General features: G+C 36.8%; 1 pseudogene; it reads left to right on the forward strand.

Moving 5' to 3' along the window:
- Nucleotides 1-4,630: 4,630 nt before the first annotated feature.
- LOC109377246 (NEDD8-activating enzyme E1 regulatory subunit-like) lies at nucleotides 4,631-14,760 on the forward strand (annotated as a pseudogene).
- Nucleotides 14,761-15,751: the final 991 nt, after the last annotated feature.

Below are 15,751 nucleotides of genomic sequence, written 5' to 3' on the forward strand. Positions count from 1 at the left end.
AACTGACTTTCTTTCTGGCTCTATTGACTCTCATGCCCACCCATGGTTTCTCCAGCCCAACCTGAAGGTCTGTGAGCAGCTGCCTCCTCTCTAGCTCTGACTTCTGTAAAATAAATGTGGGGCTGACACTGAGACATCACAGTTCTGAATTTTGCTCTGGTATTCACCCAGCTAATGACTCGTCACTCAGAAGTTGGTAAAAATTCAGCCATCTGCCAAACCAGACAGGTAAATTAGGGGCCACATTTTTCTTCTGTAAAGGAGATACTGAAAGCACCTTCTGAGCAGGAGATCAAAACCTGGGACATCAGTGACTATGTCTGTCCAGACATTAACTCGCTGTTTTATGACGAGTATATATTTTGCACTCCAAAAACTTGTACATGAGAATTTTTAGCATCTCAGTAGACAAATAAAATAGGTTAGACAAATAAAATAAGTAGACAAATAAAATAGGTTAGACAAATAGTAATAGGTTAGCCACCAAGACTGAGTTGCTAATGATTGTCACCAAGAACTTTCACAGGCCAAAACTCTCAAATTTTAATTAATGTAGATAAGAACCACTGGCATGTTTGTTATAAATGCAGAGTCCCAGACCCCATCCTCAAAAATTGCTGATTCCGAGATAGAGTTCAGAATTGCACAGGCGGGGCATTTTTATAAGGATATAGACAATGGGCAGCATCTCTGGCACAATCCTGGACTGCTTCAGGCAGATACATAATTTGCAGGACCCACTGCAAAATGAAAAGGTAGGACCCCTGTTTAAAAAAAGCAGGGGGAAATGCTGCTAATGGAGCATTTTCCTTTCTTTATGATCTGCCTCTCGATATGTCCTGGTATTTTCCTTGGCTATTTAATATCCCAAGTAAAGAAAAGTTGAAGTTTTAACTTATCGGCATGCTTTCTTTTACCAGTTATCTATATTGGGCTAGGCCAGTTTGGGATGCAAAAGTTCACAGCACTTAAGTTGTATGTGGAATCACTGTAATTCACAGGATTCTTATTTTTTGGCATGACCAGGGAGGGTGCCTAAAATTGGCCAGTGACAAACCACAAATCATATTTAGGAAGACTGTCAAGAGGAAGAGAGGAGTCCCCCACTCAACAGAGCTGGCCGGGAGTTCTCCTGGGCAAGTGCAGACACTCACAGAAACCAGGTAGCACCACTTTGCCCAGAGCCTGAGGGCTCTAGCTCATCTCTTCCGCCAGCTACCACACTGTGCCATGCCCTGCCTGGGGGAGCCACGTGTCTCCCTTGCAATGAGCCAACACTGCTACTCATGGAAGACAGGCGTCCCCAAGGTTTTTTAAACTGTGTGCTAAGACATACTCTGTCTGGATTGAGCACAAGGGAAAAGCTCACCACTGATGAAAGGCAGCCTCTGGGTGAATACTCAGCCTATACGTCATGGTGCTGCTAGCACTGGACAGGTACTGCCCTGTGCTGAGATGCTGTGGAGCACATGGATCAAACCTGACACTCCTCATGCCTACATCCAGGGCTATGAGGAACAGAGGGTAGCAGCAGTCATGGGGTGGAGCCAAGAGGGTCCAAGGGCACTTGGAAATCGGGGTGTGGCCCAGAACTCATCCAGCATCAGATAGGACCACATGGGAGTCCAAATTGGAAGCCTCCCATGCATGTTCCATTGCACCATCAAACGTCACTCACAAAACATCAATTCAAAGATACGATTACTAAAAATTTCAACACAGCAACCACAGAGCACTAGATCCCAAGTGCAAGGCCTTACGGTGGATCCCTGTGCAACAGCAATAGTTAAACATCTATGAAGCCATGCCTGTACCCTTTCTTTTTAAAATGGACAGATGCTGAAGACCATATGATGCAAGATAACAAGAAGATAGAAGCAGCTTTTCAGGATAGAGGGCAAATAATTTCACATCAAGCTGTTTTATCCTGTTTTTCTTAGTAATGTTGCTGGCATGGCGCCACTCATCTGGATAGTTTTTGCATTGTTGGGAAGAGGAATAAAATTGAGTAAAAAGAAAAAAAAAGTATAATTCAGCCCTAACAGAGAGAACTTCTGTTGCCCTGTAAAAGCCTTGGTTAAAAATTTACTATTCAGACGCAGGTGTGAGATATCACAGGTATGGCTTTTTGACAACAAAAGGATAATAAAATCCTCAAAATTACTAGAATTTAATTTGGTCTCTGTCTTCTTTATGTCATCCCTGTATCCCAAAGGGGCACAATTACTGTAACCCAATCAAGTTCTATAAGAGTACGATTCTACAGGATAAGATTTGAAAGATCGGTTTTACAATCCTACAGGGATATAAGGCAGATCACAGGTTCCTTAAGTTACTCCCTACAACCTACAGTTCAAATAATATTTTTGAATGGCTTTGACTTGTATTAGAGAGCTAGATGAATTTTTCAGTGAATACTGCAACTAACAGAATTAAATAATCACTTCTTATAGGTGTGAAGTACTGGGGATCAGCCTGAGGGGCTTTTTGCGGCAAGTAGATGAGGAAGCGTTATAAAACAACAACAAAAAACAGTATCTCTTGAACAGTGGAAATAATCATCAATCAAAGAACATTGTTAATATTATTTAGATATAGTATCCTATTGACTTTATAGAAAAATAAATGACCCCCACCTTGATATGATATTTATTTTATCTTCAGAAGACATTGATATGATTTTATTGTCTGTCTTTTCAAGGACAGTTGTCAAGTACAGTTCCGCTATAAGGGAGAGACGTATTCAAATGCTCTGAAACAGGATTATGCTGCTTGAGCTCAGAGGGGAGGAAGACGGGCTATAGAATGTCTGAGCTTGCATTTTCTGGAAGCTGGAATATGTGCTTATCAAAACATTCTTGAGAAAAATTTATTTATGACAAGCCTCACAGATGGTTCCATGGTTGCCCCTAATAGGGTTGAAATGTAGTGAGAATGTAAACTTCTCACATATCTTTTCCTACTTAATAAATCTTCACAGAAAATGTATTATGTTGACTATCTTTTTACATAAATGTTATCATAATATAAAATAAAACTTTGAAAAAATAGAATACACATTTAGAATTTATTTTAACTCAAAAAGGTAGATGACTTCTTAATCTAAATGCTGTGAATAAAATGGGCAAAATGAAAAAAACATCTTTCCTTGGTGTGTGTATGTGTGTGTGCGTGTGTGTGTAGGCTGGTGCATACATTCACATTTATGTGCATGAATTTTCTAGGTATCAATTTTGCCTTCATTTTTCACTGGGTACAATTTACATGAAGGAGGTCATATTTTTTATGATCAAATGGAGAACATAAGCACAGAATTTCATTTTGACATTAAAATATAAGAGTGTGTCATTATAATCTATTTTGTTAATATTAAGTATTAATGATTTATTATGATTGTTTAATATTTTATGGTGTATGAAAACAAAGTGAGATTTTTATGAAAGCATATAGCTCACATATTAAAAAACAAAAATAAGTAAACTATTTTAATCCAGAACGATATTTATGGGAAATAAGTAATATTGAGCCATTTTGGAGAAAAGCTACTGGAATTAATTCAATTATCATCATATCATCAATTGAAGCAAACTTTTAAGGTCATCTAAACAAATCCAACCATATTTTAGATGAGAAAGGTAAATTCCAGTGAGTTAAGTGATTCATTCCTTTGATCACTGTTCATTAGTGACAGAGCAACAGTCATAACCCTGGTCTTCTAAATTCCACCCCAGGGATTTTTCTCTAACATAACATGTTTTTACCAATAATAGCATCCTCAAGTATTCTCCATCATTGTAAATGCTAACATTCAGTTATTCAGTTATTCAGTCCCATCTTTTTTTTTTTTTTAAGGAAGCCAGCTAAACTTTACTGAGTACTTGGTATATACATATTATTTTTCTTTAAATTAAAATTTTTAAAGATAATTATAGATTCAGATGCAGTTATAAGAATAATATAAAGAGATCTCATATATTCTTGAAACATCTTACCCTAATGGTAACATCTTGCAAAGACTACAGTGCAATATCATAGCCAGGATATTCGATTTATACAGTCAAGACTGAGTCATTACGTCACCACATGATCCTTCATTCTGCCTTTGTGTAGTCACACTCACTACCCTCACCTACCTCATTCCTGATCCTTAGCAATCACTCATGGTATTTATTTCTATATTTTTTTAAAATTTCAAAATTGTTATATAAATAGAATCATACAATATGTTGAACCTTTGGTGTTGGCTTTTTTCACTCAACATAATTCCCTGGAGTTTTATCCAGGTTTTTGCATCTACATAGTCCATTATTATTTATTGCTGAGTAGTAGTTCATAGTGTGGACATACCACAGTTTGTTTAACCATTGACCTACTCAAGGACATCTATGTTATTTCGAGTTTGGGACGATGAATATTACATATTTTCATGGATTTGGTGTTTTATAAAAATGCCAGACATGAGCCAGTTTGTAATCAAATAAAAATATTGAGACACCTGGCTAGATAATTCTCCAAGTACTTTTAGTGACTGCAACTTAGTTCTCTTAAACAGCATGAGCTGAATTCCCCCTCAACAGCTTGGCATAATAGAAATAACTATCAATGGAAATTTTTTCTAGACAATGACAACATGATCTGTCTTGCAGGTGGGTAATGTTAAGGTTCTTTGTGTCTAATAAGCAGACACCGTAAGTGGTTTCCTGTCACTCAGGTGCTGATGGAAGAATTTATTTTGCATTCGTGAAAACAGGTAATTCAGTTTATTAGCCAAGCAGGAAAATATCAGGCCCATTTTTTTACGCTGTAGCTATCAAGTGGGTTTTTAATAACAGGCATAGGTCTAGGGTCCCAACATATCGTATATCTGTTTAAGTTTAATGACCTAACGTCCACATTGACACAGACAGTATAGAACTTGAGAATATTTGTTTTAAGAAGATAATTTTGATCACTTTCAGGAAGATAAGCCTTAACAAATAAATGTCTTCCAAAAGTATCAGGGATTAGAAGAGCGCATATTAAAAACTGAAGAAAAATTAAATTTTTATTAGTTTGTTTCATTCTTTAAATATTTATTGAGTGTTGTCTAGATGTCATGCTCTGTGTTAGACAATGTCTATCAAGTCTTTCTATGAGTTATTTCTACTCTTCAGGCCTCAACTGCAGCCTCTTTTTTCACAGAGAAGTCTTCCAAGAGTGGGCCTTGTACTGTTTGATCCCCTTGTCATATATTCCTTTATCTACCTTCATAAATCAATCATAAATATTATCATTGTTCATTTATGACGCTTGTCTTTCCTGATTCTCTATAATGTTCCAGAGATCAGGAACTATGCCTGTAATGTTTATCAACCTATCTCCAGTGCGTATTACTGACTGGCACATACCAGTTGCTCAGTAGTTTTGACATATGCATGATGAATACGTGCAAATAATGAAAAAAAAATAATACATAAAATGAAGAATTCCTAACAGATACAACAGAAGTCCATAATTTGGGCAAACCCTGATACCTGTAAAAGTCAGGAAAATGTCCACATGTCTGAGACAATAAGATAAAATTTACTCTGCCAGGAAGATAACCAAGGCCAAGCAGATACAAGAGCAGGTGAAAGGAAGGGAGCCTATAAGCACAGAATATCCTCAAAAATAGAAATTGGCACCTAGACTGTGGGGTACAGAGTGCCCGGAAACAGATCCGGGAAGCAACACCATCTACAAGCCAAGCAGCAGTGCTGATCGCTGCTCGTCAGCACCCACACTTCCATGTATTCTGCCAGGAAGGGAACAAGCCCTGTCGATTTTGGCGGTTTAATATTCACTATGCAGCAGGCAGCATGAGCTTCACGGTGCTATCGGTTTCACTTGATCCCAAGTCCCAAGGAGACGATGTGCAGCAGACCCAGCTGAATCATGCGCACGCAGTGGCTTATGGCGCAGCTCAGGAACCAAAACTTAGAAAATCTCCCAACTGTATAAAGGGAAACCTGAGCAGGGAGGCATTATCTTTATTCTCCTGGTAAGGAAACAAATCTGTCTTCTGACCAACTATCTCTGATTTCCAAGGCTGTTTACTATGCAAACCTCCTTGTGAACAAACTGTCCCAAGTCATGTGGAACTGTCTTGGAGAGCTGCCTCCTAACAGTAGTGAGAACCCGTTTCTGAAAGCCATTTCTTTAATAATGAAGGCATTTTTATTTATATTTTTCTGTTGATGGGGAGATGAAGAGGAACTAACTGTATGTGAGTGAATAATATCGTATCTCTGTATGAGCGTTTAAAAAGAAATGCTCTTGTCAAGGATGATAGGTGAGCCATTGCTTCATGTCTCAAATATCCAAACACTATATGCCCAGGACATCCAAACAATTTAGTCACTGGACATACCTTTCAAGATCTATGCACAGAAATTCTTAGTGGAGTGTAAATTTATAGTTACGGCTAGAGTTTTAACCTGCTCTCGGTTTCCTTAGGATTTTGTGCGTGTTCATTCACAACTTTGAATTATTCTTCACATTTTTATAGCACATAGAAATTTTATGGCACATGATATGATTCTTTTGTTAATCTGACTCATATCACTTTCCCAAAAGTCATATTTTCTTTCATTTTCCGTTTTCTTTCTTTCCTTTGAAAATGTCCTTTTCAACAGACATTTTTTTCTTTGCAATGATTTATTTCAGAATGGTAACTTGATGAAACAACAATGTCTGTTACAAAGTTGGGATTCAGAGGTGCTTTACACTTAGATCTTTCCCATACTGGAGATTTCTTTTCAAAACATTAATAAAGCAGAGGAGCTTACATTGGGTATAGAAAATGAGAGATGTATTCTTTGCTTTCTGGATAGGTATTAAACTAAAATTAATTACAAATTTAATTCACTGGAGATGGTGGATATTTGAAGAGTGAGAATGAGGCTAGATCTAATTCATTCATTCATTTGATGTTCATTGAGTGTTTTATACAGTCTTGGCCTTCTCTTACGTTTTTGTGGAAATGCAAGAAAAGAATAACTCTTGGCATATATGCTCAGGGAGCTTTTAGTCTAGTAAGAGAAACAAAGGGGATCAGCCCTAATAATAAAGCCTGGAAACTGTTATAATGGGTCAATGCACATGTGGCATAAGAAGTCTCTCTCCATGGATTTTATACAAAGTTACATCAGAAAAGCAGAATTGAGGCATGAATACAGATAATAGGATAGTCTGAAAGAAATGGATATTATGTCACATTAAAGGAAATATATGAAAATACATGTCACATTAAGGAAAGCTGAGAGTGTGTGTGAGGGATGGGGCTGGAATTACAAACAGAGGGAGGCACAGGAAAAAGACAAGATATGAGACTACAAGGTTAGGCTGGAGCAGGTCACAATGGGCCTTGGATGCCTTGCTGAAGAAGAGTTTGGATTTTATTTTTTAGAGATGATATAAATCACAAGCAACTTTTAGCCCCTGTTATAAAGAAGGTAATTCAAAGTTCACGTGGGAGTGTATTGGGAGGAAAGAAAATTGGATGCAAGGTATGACTACCGTTGACATTAGGGCATTAGAAGTGGGAATGGTGAAAAAAATAAGAAATTAAGACAGCTTTCCAAAACTGATAAAATTTGGTAACTGGTTGGTTGGGGTATGGTTATGAAAAATGGAAGTAAAAATGTCCATGTGATCATATATTAGTATTTTAGGAGACTGAATATGGATTGGATGGTAGATAATACGAAGAAAGAGCTTAAAGGTCATTCAAGTTGTTATCCAAATGCCATCATGCATTCTATGCAGTAGAGAACTTTATTAAACATGAATGTGTGTTAGTAACTTCTGACCCTAGTATATGGATTTGCACAATCTGATTCATGTCCCTCTTTGCACTTAATGGGTTTGCCAATCAACAAACTGTAATATGAAATGACTTAGTAGTTTTTCTTTAGTGTTGTGAGGCTGATAATCAGTAAAATAAATGTATCAAATACCAGACATATCCTATCTTGAAGCTTTACAAAATCAAAACAACACATCTTATGCTTATTGTCTTCCCTCTTGAAGCAGCAAATGATTATTTTTTTAAAATTATTGGAGTGACATTGGTTAGTAAAATTATATAGGTTTCAAGTGTATATTTCTGTAATACATCATCTCTATTTTGCATTGTGTGTTCACTTTCCACACCATATATTTGCCAACCTTTTCCCTCTTCTACCACCCCCTTACCCTCTGGTAACCAATAAACTGTTTTCTCTGTCTATGAGTGTTTGTTTCTTTATCTGTTTGTCTGTTTGCTTGTTGTTTTCAGTTTTGTATCCCACATATGAGTGAAGTCATAGGGTTCTCAACTTTTTCTGTCTGACTTATTTTGCTTGCCCTGATAATCTCAAGATCCATCCATGTTGTTACAAATGGTAGTATTTCATCTTTTCTTATGACCGAGTAATATTGTTTGGTCAATGTAATTGATATATCATATTAATAATTAACATTCTTTTTGAAATGTAGTAATAACAATTGTACACCTTTCTCAGTGTTGAGGCACTGCCTGGACAATATGTTTGTAGGAAACAAATAATCTTTCCTTAGGTAGTACATATTACAACACTTAGCTATTGAAAATTTACATACAACCAATTTATGCCATGTAATTCTGGTTTGATGCTCATTCTGGGACAGAAACTGAGGCATGGCTTTCCGTCTTCATATTTTGCCAATGTGTTTTGATAATGAACATTGAAATTCATTATATAAGATATACATTGGTGTTTGGGTAGGGCAACTGATTCAGCTGAGTAGAGGTTCAATCATCTGGAGGCTGACAACAAACCCATATGTCCATGATTTAAGACAGTTTTTTTTAAATTAAAATTTATTGGGGTAACAGCAACCCGTCTCCTGGAATATCTACCCAAAAAAATCTGAAAACATTTATTCGTAAAGATATATGAGCTTTAATGTTCATTGCAACTTTATTTATGGTGACCAGGACATAGAAACAACCAAAGTGTCCTTCGATAGATGATTAGATAAAGAAGTTGTGGTATCCTTGTACACAAATGTTAATAGGAGCATTATTCAAAATAGTCTTTGTGAGTAGAAACAACCCAAATATCCATCAGCTGATGAATGGATAAAAAAAAACATGGTACATCTCATGTAATGGAATATTATTCAGCAATAAAAAGAAATGAAGCACTGTTACGTGATCCAACATGGATGAACCCTGAAAACATTATGCTCAGTGAAGGAAGCCAGTCACTTATGACCACATATTTTATGATTCTATTGATATGAAATGTACAGAATAAAGAAATATAGAAACAGGAAACAGATTAGTTGTTGCCTAGGGGTAGAAGGGATGGGAGAGCTGGGGGTGGGAATAAGGGGTGCAGGGGCAATGAAAATGTTCTAAAATTATGGTGATGGTTGCACAACTCTGAATAGACTAAACGCCATTGAAAAGTATGTTTAAAATGGGTAATTGTATGTTGAGTGAATTATATCTCAATAAAAATGCTAAGACAAACAAACAAACAAAAAGAAGTTGTGGTATATATACACAATGAAATACTACTCTGCCATAAGAAAAAATGAAATAGTACCATTTGTTACAACATGGATGGATCTTGAGATGATTATGCTAAGCAAAATAAGTCAGGCAGAAAAAGTCAAGAACCATATGATTTCACTGACATGTGAGATATAAAACTGATTTAAGAAAAATTTTTTAGTTGCTCAGAGCTTATCAGAAAAAGGCAAGTCTCTCCTTAAAGCCATTAGAGAAGAGGTCCTTCATATGCATCACTTATGCATATGGTGCCTTTGTAGTGGGCAGTGTATACTATTGAGCAAACAATAATAAAATGATTTGGCATACTTAGGCACTAAGGATGAATATCAAAATACTACAAAATCCGATTCAACTTTCTCTCAAACAGCTAAAGCTAAATTCCTTATTAAACTGTTTATCTTATGCAAGGATTTTAAAAATTTATGTCAACATGCACAAAAGACAGTAGAGAAATTACTTTCAGAAGAAATAAGAGCAACACTGGCTATGAGAACTAAAACTTGATGAACTTTCAAATTCATTTACTAAATTAATAGAATTGGTTTTGTGATAAAATTATAAAAATAATAATAGAGATCCACTAATGTTTTTATTTTAATAAGGTCACTTATGTGTTTTGATCTAAATATGGATATGTGAACACATTTTCAATCTAAATCAAGGAGTTAAAACCAAAAAAAAAGTGATGAAATCAATGAATAATAAAACCAAAACTTTGTTCTCTCATTATCAACTTATGAAATTAGTATGGTTCAGAAAATATTACTGAATAGTAATTCATGTTGCTTCCAAATTGTAGTTATCAGTACAGTGGAAAATTTCTGTCATATTTCAATATAAATCACTCCTATTGTGCTCCCTTCATGTGCTGAGCTGTAACTGCCAAAAGCCATCTGTGATTTTTTTGCTGAACAAATCATTTTAGCTTTTTGGGTCAATGAAGAAGTCAGTTAGTTGGAAGCACGGGAAGAATTTCTCCAAGGTAAAATTGAAAGGAAAAGCGTTCTTCTTCATTGTGTATTCATTTCACAATACTAGGTAAAAGAGCATTCATGTGTTTCAGAAAAATAATTATCCTTTCAAGCCTTAGGGATCACACGTATTCCCCAGAACTAGAGAGCAGTGATTCCTATTGGACTTTCCAGGAATACTTTCTGACAAACCTTCCCTGACTGCACTTTCCATTTATACGTTCAATAGATTTCTTAAGCATCTACCTTATGGCAGGTTCTTTAACAAAAAGTGGAAATAAAAATAAATAAAACCTAGACTCTAAGTTCAAGAAAGAATTATAGTCCAGTGGGCAGATATATAATACTAAGATCTTTAAGTGCTACATTATAAGATTATCTATAGAATATAGTATAGTGGCACAAAAAAAGGAATAATTAATTCCCATGGTAGTAGAGGAAGGTATGTGGTAAAAAAAGGTTTCAGTAAATAAATAAATAAATAAATAAATAAATAAATAAATAAATAAATGAAATAAGCAAATCGGAATTTAAACAAGAGATAAGTTGGAATTTGCCCAAATACAATAATAATAATAGGCAACAGATTCAGTTATTAACTATATCCATAGCATAGTACTAAATGCTTTCCATGAATTAATTACCTCATTTGCCATTTGTGCCTTACAAAACCTCTTAAGATAGTAGTAGTAGTAGTAGTAGTAGTAGTAGTAGTAGTAATAGTAGTAATAGTAGTAGTAGCAGTAGTAGCAGTAGTAGTAGAACTACTATTATTATTGTATCTCCATTTTCAGGATAGGGAACTGAAGACAGAGTTTAAAAACATTGCCCAAGGTCATACAGGTAGGAACGGAGGACAGAGGACTTGAACACAAACATCCACCTTCTAACAACCACATTATACCATAAAGGGCATTTCAGTCACATGCAAAAGCTAGATAGAGTGTGAAACACATCATGTCTTCAGAAAATTATATGTTTACAGCGTGACTATGACAAAAAGCTCTACTTGGGGAAGTGGTGGAGTGTAAGTTTGAAAGAAGGGACAGAATCCACATATACCATGACTATGGAGAATTTAAGGGAGAAATATAAGAACAAAAGCAAGAAGACCAGGCAAGAGATCATCCAGTATTCAAGGTGAGAGGCTCATGGCTGTCTGAAGTAAAGCTGATTAATGAGGATAAAGAAATAAGGCAAGGTTAATAAAATGTGGAGGAAGAGTGGGCAGGATTTTGAGAATTGGATTGTATGTGGTAAATAAAGTAGACTAAAATGCCCTCCCATTTTATAATCTGGGTTTATAACCTGGGAAACTGGGGGTAGTAATGCCACAAAACAGTTCCCAAAGAAGAGAGAGGCTTTCCCAGGAATCAGTCCTTACTTCTGTCTCTGAGGGCTTCATGGGCACTGCAGAGATGTATATGCCTAGTGTACGTTTGTGAAAGAATCACACAGTCATCAGAGATTTCTCCGAGACAGACAGGCCACCATGGGCAACGATATATCATTTGATCCCTTTTTGCAGGGGGGAAAAAAAATCTGACCTCATGCAAAGCTACAGGGATAATCTAATTCCAGGGTTTGTTCTGCAGACAGGAAACACCCAATAGGTGGCTTTAAAATCACATAGCAACTATTTTGTGAGACAATCAGATTGTTTCACCAGCATTATCTCATCATCTCATTGAGGTAAATAAGAGAACAATCGGTCCCTATTTTTAAAGATAAATAGAGATTAAATGACCCAACTGGAAAGCTAGAAATAGACATTCAAGTCTGTAGTATCAGAATCAGAGCAACTGCCAAATGACGGCATAACAGTGCAGGTTGAAGATTGCTTGCATTTACACAATTTACATAATTTATACTGGAGCATTCACTTACTAGTAAAAAATGGGCTTAGAATTAAATCAGAATTTAAGTTTTAATTTTTTCCAAGGTAAGTAATTTATTCTTACTTCTTTGTAACATTCATCTCTTACATGTAGGGTTCAGTATACAAGAATATCAAGGTGACATTCAATATCAGTTAAAAAAACCCACAACATATGGAGAGAAATGTTCACTGTGAAATTTTGTCTTTATATTAAACTTTATTGTGTACATTAAAATATAATGATATTAAAAATGCCCTTCACTGTATCAAATCAACACATTGTATACCTCAAGCTTACAAAATGTTATATATCAATTTTATTGTGGGAGAAATGAAAAGGTTTTCTAATTGAAATAAAAGTACCTCAGAAGATACTAGTGGCATCTTTCAGGGTTTTGGCTGTTATCTGGGGAACTGGGCAGCTGAAATTGTGGAGTGATCATGGGCAAGAGTCTTTAGAGTCTGCTCATGCTTGCTTGCCTCATAAATGCTACAGCCATGGGAGCTGATATTCTTCAAAAACTTGGTACGACCAGGTATTAATTCATTTACAATTATGGATGGAAATCAAATCAGCAGATGATATTGAAAACATTATTTTTCCTACAAAGAAGCAATATCAAGAACCAAACTCAAGTTGTCACGGAATTCTTACAGGAATTAAGAAACAATGTGTCTGCACGTTTGTGGAAGAGAGCTCAGAAAACCTTCTAAAATATGGCCTTTCTTTTTTCTGTAAGTTTACCACTCTCATGAAAACCTGGCTCCCTGAAAGGACATTACTACATTTAGTTGATGTTCTCTGGAGTTCCCAAATCTCACTTTTTTTTTTTTTTAGATTTTTTTGGGGAATTGGGGTAGGGGAATAGCATTGGGGAATCAGGGAAGGGAAACAGACAAGTTGCTGTCCTTTTGTTCTTCAATCTAGTTGTGGAGGACGTCACTTCACTGGCCCATGTTGGTATTATCATTACGCTCTTCCCAGGTGAGGCAGTGCCTCGCTGGCCATTGGACGACCGCTCATGGTGACTCAAAGCAGCTCATAAAAGCTTACATCCGCTGACAGCCAGCCCCACTGCAGGCTACACCATTGCCGGTGACTCACAGCAGCCCAGCTCCAGGTCGGGCTGTTGTTCACCATCTTAACTGTAGAGGGCACAGCATCACTGGCCCACATGTGGAATCTGAACCGGGGTCCTCCTGCTCAGAGCTGGCGTCCCAAGCCAACTCTTAACCAACATGCCACTCGGCCGGCCCCCCAAATCTCACTTTTAATCGGTAGAATATATATGGCTAGTTGGGTATAGAAGACCCATTGTAAAAAAAAATCCAGAATCAGAACTTTACCCAGAAAATGTATTAGAATGATCTAAAACTGAATAAACCATTTCCTGAGCTGAGAAGACATTTTCAGTCTTCTGATTTGGATCATATGGGGAAATAAAGGACCATAACCACACTCCATACACTGTGATTACAGCTAAATATTTAGCACTGTGGAACAGTGAAACAAATGGATGAATGCCCAAAATGTATAAAGAAAAAGAGGACTTCACTTCAGAGATCTGATTAGACAAGGGAGTCTAAAGAATGAAGAAGTTATTCTTCTCTCCAGAAGATGAAGAGAATTTTGAAGGAGCTATTCAAAATATAAACACAGGAATAACAGCTGAGATCCCAATCCATATTGAAGATATACTTAATGATGATTGTTGCATAAATATCAGCAAACAGACTCCATCCTTTTGTGTTTCAGCTTATGCCTTAACGGGCTTTGTGTCCAAGGAGGAACAAGGATACTTAACCTGTTTGAGGCACGATATCTTATATGACTGCACATTTGGGGTTTATATGTAAAACTGCAAAATATTAACCATGTTAAAGTCATGAAAGATGCTTCTGCTATGGATAATTATGTTGGCTGAAGGCTAAAGTCTATAGGCCAGGCAAGAGGTGCCATATAAGATAATTAAAGTCATTCTGCAGCCATTCATTTCTTCAAGTTGTGAGATGCCGATCCTTAACTAAAGAATATGGTTTGGACACAATTAACAAGGATGAAATTATTTCCAGTATGGACATTCCAGATAATGAGGTATAAATATACTTAATATTTTGAGCTGTTGGTGATTTCATAAACAACATGGTAGACATCCAGGGGTAAACAGCTACCACACTGAAAAAAATATAGAAAACGCTGTCTCACTGGCTTCCTTTAGGAATACAGGCTATCTGTGATGGTAAAAGATGGTTATGCTCACACATTTTGCTGGTGTGGAGCTGCTGGGACACACATGATTAACAGCATTCTTCTGAGAAGCTGCAGCTCAACAGGCTATTACCAATAACCACCAAACAGTGTAATTAATAATAACACATTTATATTGGCATGTCAAAAACTTCAGGGACTTCCTGGTTATAAAACATGCCCCCTATGTTGTGTGTTGATTGTTACTGTCTTCAGATTGCGCTCTAGTCTATAAAATTCTCCTAAAGGAGAGCTGCTACACCGTTTCCTTCGTAAACATCTTTCTCATTTGTAAAAAGAAAAAATGTGTTTCAAGTGATTTTGGCATCTAATGCCAAAGAAAGGACTGGCACTGTCCTGCACTCTTTATTATGTCTGGGTAAACAATTTCGATGAAAACTTGAAGCCTACTTTCTCAACAAGGAAATTCAGTAATGGTTGGGGAAAAGGAGAAATGGTCCCCATTCTTTCTTGAATCACCCTGTCTTTGCTTAGCTTTTTGAATCCCATCCTCAGTAGATTTTCATCCCATACTCTGACCGTTCCTCCTAGGCATCCTTAGCAAGTTCCTCCTCACAGTCTTGACATCAAAAACTGAAGTGCCCTGGGGCTCCATTCTTACACGTTTCTATTTTCTACCTGCGTATTTTAGGGGATGTAATACCATTACTGTAATTTGAGTCCCAGCCCTAAAGGAATAAATCCAGGTGCATACTTTAAGCCCATTCATTCCTCTCCTCTGCTTTCTAGGCACACTATGTAATTGCCTATACTGTGTCAACCTGGCTAACCTGAGGTACGATTTCCCACAATGTTCTTCCCTGCATGTTTCCAACTTAGGGTTGACCACAGAGAAAAGTAAGATTCGGAAGCAAAGCAATGGCCTGCAATCCCTGGCTGTGGGTGCACAGTGCCAGGTACTGCCTCAGCTCACACAATTCTCGCTCATCTGAGGGCTCGGCTCACCTTGTAACCAGGAAGGTCACAATATCCAGTCCTTTCTGAAGGCCATGGAATTTTCTTTTCCCAGCTTCTTTGGTTTGGGGCCTAGCACATCGTGTGTCTCTGAAGCAAAGCCATCCAATTTCTCC

The sequence above is a fragment of the Hipposideros armiger genome, unplaced genomic scaffold (genome assembly GCF_001890085.2).
Source record: "Hipposideros armiger isolate ML-2016 unplaced genomic scaffold, ASM189008v1 scaffold_1338, whole genome shotgun sequence".
Classification (NCBI taxonomy): domain Eukaryota; kingdom Metazoa; phylum Chordata; class Mammalia; order Chiroptera; family Hipposideridae; genus Hipposideros; species Hipposideros armiger.